This window comes from Melospiza georgiana, chromosome 29, assembly GCF_028018845.1.
Source record: "Melospiza georgiana isolate bMelGeo1 chromosome 29, bMelGeo1.pri, whole genome shotgun sequence".
In the NCBI taxonomy this organism is placed as follows: domain Eukaryota; kingdom Metazoa; phylum Chordata; class Aves; order Passeriformes; family Passerellidae; genus Melospiza; species Melospiza georgiana.
Window position 1 is genome coordinate 1,377,662 of NC_080458.1, and position 9,894 is coordinate 1,387,555.

Here is a 9,894-nt window from a genome sequence, read left to right on the forward strand (position 1 = left end):
TTTGATTAAGGGATCTGGGGAAGAGAAGGGTAAGACAAGGAAAAAAAAGGGAGGAAAGAAGGTCAGGGAATGGGGTATAGCTACCAAAACGTGATGTCTTCGGGGTCCCGCCGCCGAAACTCGCTGGTACACGTCTTGGGGAGATCTCAAAGGACAGTCGGGCCGAACCCCAATATATATACTGTTCTTGGTTGGGGGAAGGTAACTGAAATTAGGTTTCCATGGAGGGGAGAAGTCCATTGTTTTCATGGCCGAATGCTCACATATACGTTAAGTTTTCCCCCTCCCTGAGTTGGGAGGGAGTACAGTCCCAGTCTCTGGAAGGAGGTTGCCAGGGGGGTGCCATGGGGGTGTCAATAGGGTGCCAGAGGGGTTCTTGGTTCCTTGATGAGCGGATTCGCATCTCGGTTGGTCCATCACGGTGGTTGAAGACAGGCAAGAGGGGTCTTCTCATGGAGCGGGGGGGAGCCACCCCAGAGCTCAGTCCAGCCAGCTCAGGAGTTTGCAAGAAAGTCCACTTCAATTGTCCAGAAAAGGGCAGCATGCCCCCTTCGAGTACAGCATGGCGTGTTCTGCAAGCATCACTTGTGAACACACTAGATAAGCAGGAGACTTTCTTTCCCAACTGGCTCAGCACTTTTAACTCTTCGGTAGTCTTTTCTCATGACAATTGTGAGGCAAAAAATGAAGGATTTTCGGATGGACTTCTACAGCCCTCGAGGAAGGGCTGCGTTTATGAATGGGAAAAGTTGGGGATTTTCCCCACCTGTGGACAGGTTTAATTCTCGCATGGAGTAGTCAGACCCTCCTCAGGTCCATGAAACAGTGACAGGCTTTGTGCTTTTTCTTGTTTCCAGGTCTTGTTTTGAATTGACTTTCATGCAATTGTTCTTTGTTTTTCCCAGGAGGATAACACCTGGTGCCCGGACTGGACGGGGAAGAGCCTGCAGCGTCCGTGGAGTGCATCCAGTGCCAGCGCTACCCCAGGGGCCACAGTCTGCAGGGACAGCCCCTTCTAGAAGGATGAGGACCTGGTGTGGGATTGGCTCCTCTCCTGGCAGCAGCTGTCCAGAGGTGGGCACCCGGCTCCACAGCTCAGCTGGTAGAAGGGCTCTGGGCAGGTGGCAGCGGGCACACGGGCATCCCGCTCTTGCAGCTGCTGAGGAGGTTGCTGCTGTGATTAAGCAGAGGAGGTGGAACGTGGCCTGCCATGCTGCCCTTCTCTAAAAACAGAGAATGGGTCGGGAGGTTTGGGCTCTGAGCACAGCCAGCAGCCTGGCCCGGGCACAGGCCATGGTGGGACAGGGGGACAGGAGCCTGCTGCGACTGACCGTGGCTCTCTGGTTTTTTCTCCACAGGCTGTCAGCACCTCATTCCATGGGAATGGCCCCACTAGGCCTGCCAGGCTGGGAGGGCTGGAGGGTGGCCGACCTTCATTTGCTATCAAAAATAAATTGGGGGTTTTTTGTCATCGTCATCATTGGAGCATTTCTTTCATTCTTTTCCAAGCTTTTGGCCCCCTGTGATAAATGGATGTGATTAGTTCTAACAAAATTTTAATTATTTCAATATATTTGGGAAATAATTGGAAAGGTATATGTGATTAATATTATGAAACAAAAGGGTTTCTTTGTAGATGATACATGTGGGAAACAGGATACAGGAGATTGGAATTGGCCTTGATGAACAAAATTTAGGAAGACTCCCAAGTCAGAATTGGCATAAAGACAAAGTTAAGACAACTCCCAGGACAGGATTGGCTGTGACATGAATAAAGTTGGGACGATTCCAGACAGGGAGTCTAAAATAGTGTTCTTATCTATAAAATAATGAGGCTTAATTGGAACATAGTGCTTACTTACATAACACAGGACTTGGGGCACATGCACAACCTGCCAGGTTATTCAGAGGACAGCGAGGAAGACTGTCGGCCTTCCTCCAAGAAGAGCACCAGAGAGCCAGAAGCCCCCTTAGCCACAGCGGGAGCATGCGCTGTGTGTGTGGTGACGTAGATTTCAAGAATCAGAAATAGGAGGAGATCTACAGGAAAATATTGATGAATATGTATTGGCACACAGTATATAAGTTGTGTTTGGATTCTTTTGCCTTTTGCACCTGAGGCAGGGTGGGAAGCCCTCCCCACACCCCGATCAATCGGTTTTGCTTATGCTTTATCCGAACCGCTGCCAAATTTCTTTTTGTAACTACTGAATTCTATTTGATTGTATTATTTTATCTCAGTTAAAACTGCTGCTAAATTTTAAGATTGTGGTTTATTAAATTAGACATATGGGACCTCATTTATAACATGAAAAATATGACTTAATAGTTTACAAAACCAAAATGAATATTATTCAGCTAAATTAACAAGGAGTAAAAAAGCATTCAAGACTTAATCACAAAGGATAAAGTACCAGAAATGATGATACTTGATTAAATGAATAAATTTTTACTTAAGGAGTTAATAGTTCAATCACCTCTGGCTTTTGATCTCCTCCCCAGAAGGGGTGCAGTTCGTTGATCTCCTCTTCAGAAGGGGCACAGTCCTTAGGGGTTTGGTCTTGGCTTTGGCAGGGGGTGTTGTGTTTTGGATGATGATGACTGCCAAAAACCCCCATAAAATCCCCCCCCAAAACCCCCAAATCCCCTCACCCCCCCACCCCCAAATCTCCCCCCAACCCCCTCAGGATGAATATTTGGTGGATTTTGGGGCATTTAGGTACCTCATGCATGCCAAAGTGGGCATAGGATTCAAACCTACACAAAATTCCCCCTAAAATTCCCCTAAAATCCCTCTATATCTCCCCCAAACCCCATCAGGGTGGATTTGGAGGGAATTTTGGGATAATTTCAGGTAATTTTGAATCAATTCTGGGTGGATTTTGTGTGGTTTTGGTACCTCCTGGACACCAAATTTGGTGTAGTATTCAATCCCAGCCAAAATTCCCCCAAATCTCTTCAAAACCCCCCGAATTGCCCCAAACCTCCTGGGGATGGATTTTGGGTTAATTTGGAGGAAATTTTGAGTGGTTTTGGTGCCTTGTGGATGCCCAAGTACGTGAAGGATTCAAACCCAGCCAAAATCCTCCCCAATCCCCTCAAAATCCCCCTCAAATTTCCCCCAGAGCCCTCAGAATGGATTCTGAGGTAATTTTGGGTGGATTTGGGGTAATTTTGGGTCCTTTTGTGGAGCGGAGAGGGCCCTGGGTGCAGGGGTTGGAGCGGGGCTGAGCAGCAGGGCAGGAAGGGGAGAGGGAGGGAGGTGTGAAACCCCCCTGAGGATCCCCTGATGGGGAGACCCCTAAAAAGTTCTGTGCCAGGACTGCGAAATGAATGGGACTTTTGGTGTTTTGGTCTTCAGGCTGTTGTTTATTTTTCTCATATCAACAGTTCACCACACTGGCTGCACACCAGACTTAGCATACAAAGAGAAGGCACCAAAAGTCACAAGACACACAGGTTCAAGGTCTTTTAAAATGACTTTGTCCAATTAACTCTTAGAATGCATTTTATTTCTACCTTTCTACCAGTAACTAATTCTTTGTCTGCCACTCAGCATCTGCATTGCAGCTCTTTCCAACCAATCACCCTATGCTCCCAACACAGCACAAAATGGAGTAGATGAAGAACAAGGAGATCAGGCAATGCCCAAAATCCTCCATCCTGTCTTCTGTACACCCTCATACTAAAATCCCAAAGCTCTCAGTTTTTCACCCTGTGATAAACTACTCTACTATCTATTTCACACACGTAGATTCCAATTCATCCCAAAGTCTTGGAAGTTTTCTCCATGGACAAAGGTCAAAAGCAGTGCTCTCCTGGGGATCAGGACTTCTCAGGACAGGCAGGGAGACACTCCCTGTGCCCTTGGTTCCAACAGCAGGGGGGAAGGGGAGGTTGGGGACAGGAAAAGAAAGACTTAGGCAGGAAAAAGGGGAACCTTAAACAGCGTGATGAGTGCCATTTCTAGAGAGAGGGCCCAGGACGGCGCGGCCGTCACCTTCCCGGGTAGGTGTGGATGCACAATCCATGTAAGATTTCCCATGGATCAGCCTGGGAAACATCAGGGAGCTGGAGATGAAGAATTCTGAACAACCTCGCAGGTGGTGTTTGTGACAATTGCTTTCCTTCTGGATTGTTTACCCCAAGGGGTGTTTTCTTAATTAGCCAAGCATGTGAAATGTAAAATAAACAATCAGGTCCACCTGTATTGGGACCAACTATAAAAAAATAGGTTTCCTAATGAAGATGATTATTGGCCTTCTGAAGATTCATGGAGTGTGTCACTCATTTATCCGTGTCATTTCTGACTCAACAGTGACAGGCAGGGAAGGGGGGACATGTAAAGATGGGGGGGAAGGAGGACACAGGACGGAGAGGGGATGGAAATGCTCCCCTGTCACCTCTGGATGGATTCTGTGCCTTGTTCTGCCCTCAGGAAAAGGGGGACAAGGTGGCACAGAGTGTTGGGAAGGGTGAAATTTCAACAGGAAACTTTAACAGATATATGTGCTTGACAGAAAGATTTTTGAATGTAGAATCTGAAGAAGGAATAGAAATGAAAGCAAGTTTTGATGTAGAAGAATTGCTGAGCCAGTCTTACTGGATAACTAAGAAGGCAAAGGGTGTGTTACGTACAAGGGGTTTTTATGGCTTAGAGCAAAGGATAAACCCACCCCAAACAGAAGATGTTTTTACCAAGCGAAAAGATTCCACAGGCAAAGAAGACTGTTGATGTTGCAAATAGAAAAAAAGTCTCAGAATTTTCCACTGCAAGAAAACTGAAAAACAACTTCTAGTTTAAATTGTAATTGTACTAACTTTTAGTGATTGGAGAATAGTAACTTCAATATGGAAATTATAGGAGTTATGACAGGCTATAGGTAAAAGTAAAGGTATAGATTGATTCTTCTGTGTTAAGATGCTCAGCAAAGAAGAGTATATAATGCACTGTAACCAAAGCTAAAGGGTCTCCAGGTATGTCTGCAGCTGGAGCTGACAGCTGTAGGCACAGGCTCTGTCACAAACGACCCTGGACTGCTGTAACATCATGGATACAATAAAATGCATTTTGGAGAGCTGCCTGGAGTCCCACATCTCTCATTCAGGCTCTTACAGGAGAGGGACACGGGCCGATGGAGAGACGGCAGCAACTCCGTGTTGTGCTGGCAGTTTGCACTCCTTGCTGCACTCTTGGGAAAAAAAGGGTAAGGAAAGATATAGGCAATGTTAAGGATACGTAGTATAATATTGGCTTTTCGCAAATATTAAAATGGATTTTATATGTGTGGTGTTAAAGTAACATTGGTATAAATATACAATTTTTATTTCTGTTGTTAACTAAGCTCAGTGAAATAGCTGCTTGTTTTAAACTGCCTGCTTGGATGGGATAACATCCAATGCACACAGGATGAGGACACCTGTACAGATCTGCCAACTATCAGCACTCAGTGTCTGAAGGCACAGTGGACCAAGGCCCAAAAACTGAAGGTGATAAAGAGAAGGAACCAAAACCACAGCCAAGAAACACACATTCTCTGAAAAGGCACACCAAAGGAGGGGCCATGTTCCTGGAATATGTAAAGTAGTTTATGGATGTGCATGAGAGTCGATGAATGTGCAAGAGGTTGATGTAAAGGGAGAGGTATTTCAGGGGGATCCCTGTAGAAGCGAAGGGAGACGACCCTTCCTTTAATCAGCATTGAACTCCAATTTATTGATCCAACATGCACATTTTATAACAGTGTTAATTAAGTTCATACATATTGCAAAACCCGAGCTCATCATTGGTTACCGATTACACATCAACCCCTCCTTTTGTTTTCAATACCTGTGGTTTGTTATTGAGACTAAGACTTGTTTGTCTCATCCTGTTATGAACGGTTCTCAAGGCCTCCATGTTTGTCACTCTGCTTTCCCATAACTATCCAAGGACAAAATATTTACTTGTTATTAAAAAACAACCTGAGAACTTCTTCTGTTTACATAAATGTGCCTGAGAATTTTGTTGTTTTCAGGAACAGGCTTTGAGAATTTGCTCCTCACAGCTGCCTTTTACTTTTTCATCAGCTGTATATGATTATGGCATGTCTGAACAAAACTCTATAAGCCATTTCTGAGCAAAATTCTCCAACAAATTCCCCCTTTTTTCTTTTATGCACATGGAGGTTAGTCTGCTAGGGTTTTTCTATTATTCTACTGACCATATCTTGAATACAATTAAAAATACAAGGTAAAACAAGTAAAAGCATTTAAAAGCACACCCAGTATCTCTATAAGGTTCCCCAGCCACGGTCCGAGCAATGGCTTTTACCCCAAAGGGTTAAAACCACCCCCAACTGAGCCATAATGTCCTGCCTTATCAGGCATTGCAGGGTAGGTGGTAATTTGACTAAGAAAAGAAGGCTGTTAGCTGTTTTCATTCATGTGAACCCGGAGAGGAGGCGAACAGCTAGGGCTAATAATGCTGGAATTGACCCCAGTGTCCAACAAGCCTGAAAATGATCCTTTGTGGCCTTGAAATTCCACTTCCACACTTTTCTTGGGTTTCTCAGAAATGTTCAAAGTCAGTAAGGTAAGTCCTCCAGTGGATTCAAAACAATTTCCCCCCTCTCTTGTCCTTTTACCGTCTGTAATCCCTTAGTCATTTGGCTCACGTGGCACCAGCTGAGCAATTCTCAGTCCTTTGTTAATTTGGAGTGGTGAAAAAGCGGTATGCCTTAAACTTAAAGCACTTAAAATAACTAAACTTAACAGAACTTAACATCACTTAAACTTAACAGAAATTAAACTCAGCAGAACTTACATGTAAAATCACTTAAATTTAACTTTAACAGAACTTAACTGACTTTAAATTCTACATAACTTAAACCTAATATAATTTTAATCTTAACAGAATCTAACTTCACTTAAACGTCATAACACTTAAACTTAACAGAAATTAAACTGAACAGCACTTAAACCTAACAGAAGATAAACTTAACAAAACTTAACCTTAACAGTATTTAACATTTAACAGCACTTAATAGAAAATTTAACTTAAACTACTTAGCAACGGATAAAACTTACTATAGAAATAAAATATAGCATTTACTATTACTTACTTACAGGCCTGATTCTAAAATACTAAGCTAAAACAACTTTTTTCACGTGTTTGCTGCAGCAGTTTTATACCAAAAAGCACACTCATAACAGCTCACCCATACAATCACTTCAACACATCTTTAACATTTTTAAATTTTTCAAAATACAATTTTAGAGTTTGATGTTCCACCGACCGAGCCATGTGTGTCTCTGATGTTAAAGTCTATGTTAATGCAGGTGATTCTGACAGCATAACGGATGCTAAGCCAAATCGACCGAAATTTGACTCACGCATTCAGTACGCTGATTTCTGTTTCATAGTCTCTGCCAGGAAGGACAAAAGGTCTTTTTGACTTAGGCAAGGAACATCTGGATAGTAATGCTCCTTGGTGTCGCTTGTTTATTATCACTGGTATCTTAATTGCAGTGGATCTTTACTTTTTGTTGACAAGAGTCACATTTATTACGGCTGTTAGGTCTAAAACGGAAGCTTTTTGCCGGCTGCGGGGCGGAGAGAGAAGCGCTGGCGCTGGAAAAGCGCTCTGGTCCCCCACCGCTTGTGTCAGAGTGGGCGAACCCCCCCCCGCGCAGGGCTTCTACAGCGGTTTTGCTTCCCCCGCGGCTGCCTCCGCTACCACCGCTGCAGCGCAGCATTTCAGGCGGTCGCTCGCTGCGGCTGCTCTCCATGGCGCAGCGCCCACGCCGAGTTCGGAGCAGCACAGCCCCGCAGGCGCCATCAGTCGCGGCTGCTACCTTGCACTCAGAGACATGCTGAAGCAGTCTATTGTGCACTACGCGCCATAGCTTACTTAACTTCTTGGCAGTTTTATCACTCTCTAAAGTAGCCTCCCATAATAAATCACCGAATTTACGCCACTCTGTTAACTCGTAAACCGTATGGGGGTTAATAAAAACTCCCCTACCGTAGCCGTACGTCCAAAGTCCTGGTAAACCCTTTTGTAAATCTACCTCCTTAACCTGCCTTTTTTGTAAATATGCTGCTTGTCTTTCCATACCTAAAATTGTCAGCGCTGATTGCAGCCTCTTCAAGGGCCGTGCAGCACGTATCAGTTGGGCTTGCCTGTACGACACTCATGGCACGACGTGTCTCAGCTTCTTTTTTATCCCTTTTGTTGCGTTTACTGCCGCCCGGGCTGCTCGGACCTGACCTGTTTCTTCGCTCCTCCGTGGTGTGTTGCTGTATCACGTCCGGGTGTCACCATTTGTAGAGGCGAAGGGAGATGACCCATCCTTTGATCAGCATCGAACTCCAATTTATTGATCCAACATGCACATTTTATAACAGTGTTAATTAAGTTCATACATATTGCAAAACCCGAGCTCATCATTGGTTACCGATTACACATCAACCCCTCCTTTTGTTTTCAATACCTGTGGTTTGTTATTGAGACTAAGACTTGTTTGTCTCATCCTGTTATGAACGGTTCTCAAGGCCTCCATGTTTGTCACTCTGCTTTCCCATAACTATCCAAGGACAAAATATTTACTTGTTATTAAAAAACAACCTGAGAACTTCTTCTGTTTACATAAATGTGCCTGAGAATTTTGTTGTTTACAGGAACAGGCTTTGAGAATTTGCTCCTCACAGCTGCCTTTTACTTTTTCATCAGCTGTATATGATTATGGCATGTCTGAACAAAACTCTATAAGCCATTTCTGAGCAAAATTCTCCAACAAATTCCCCCTTTTTTCTTTTATGCACATGGAGGTTAGTCTGCTAGGGTTTTTCTATTATTCTACTGACCATATCTTGAATACAATTAAAAATACAAGGTAAAACAAGTAAAAGCATTTAAAAGCACACCCAGTATCTCTATAAGGTTCCCCAGCCACAGTCCGAGCAATGGCTTTTACCCCAAAGGGTTAAAACCACCCCCAACTGAGCCATAATGTCCTGCCTTATCAGGCATTGCAGGGTAGGTGGTAATTTGACTAAGAAAAGAAGGCTGTTAGCTGTTTTCATTCATGTGAACCCGGAGAGGAGGCGAACAGCTAGGGCTAATAATGCTGGAATTGACCCCAGTGTCCAACAAGCCTGAAAATGATCCTTTGTGGCCTTGAAATTCCACTTCCACACTTTTCTTGGGTTTCTCAGAAATGTTCAAAGTCAGTAAGGTAAGTCCTCCAGTGGATTCAAAACAATTTCCCCCCTCTCTTGTCCTTTTACCGTCTGTAATCCCTTAGTCATTTGGCTCACGTGGCACCAGCTGAGCAATTATCAGTCCTTTGTTAATTTGGAGTGGTGAAAAAGCGGTATGCCTTAAACTTAAAGCACTTAAAATAACTAAACTTAACAGAACTTAACATCACTTAAACTTAACAGAAATTAAACTCAGCAGAACTTACATGTAAAATCACTTAAATTTAACTTTAACAGAACTTAACTGACTTTAAATTCTACATAACTTAAACCTAATATAATTTTAATCTTAACAGAATCTAACTTCACTTAAACGTCATAACACTTAAACTTAACAGAAATTGAACTGAACAGCACTTAAACCTAACAGAAGATAAACTTAACAAAACTTAACCTTAACAGTATTTAACATTTAACAGCACTTAATAGAACATTTAACTTAAACTACTTAGCAACGGATAAAACTTACTATAGAAATAAAATATAGCATTTACTATTACTTACTTACAGGCCTGATTCTAAAATACTAAGCTAAAACAACTTTTTTCACGTGTTTGCTGCAGCAGTTTTATACCAAAAAGCACACTCATAACAGCTCACCCATACAATCACTTCAACACATCTTTAACATTTTTAAATTTTTCAAAATA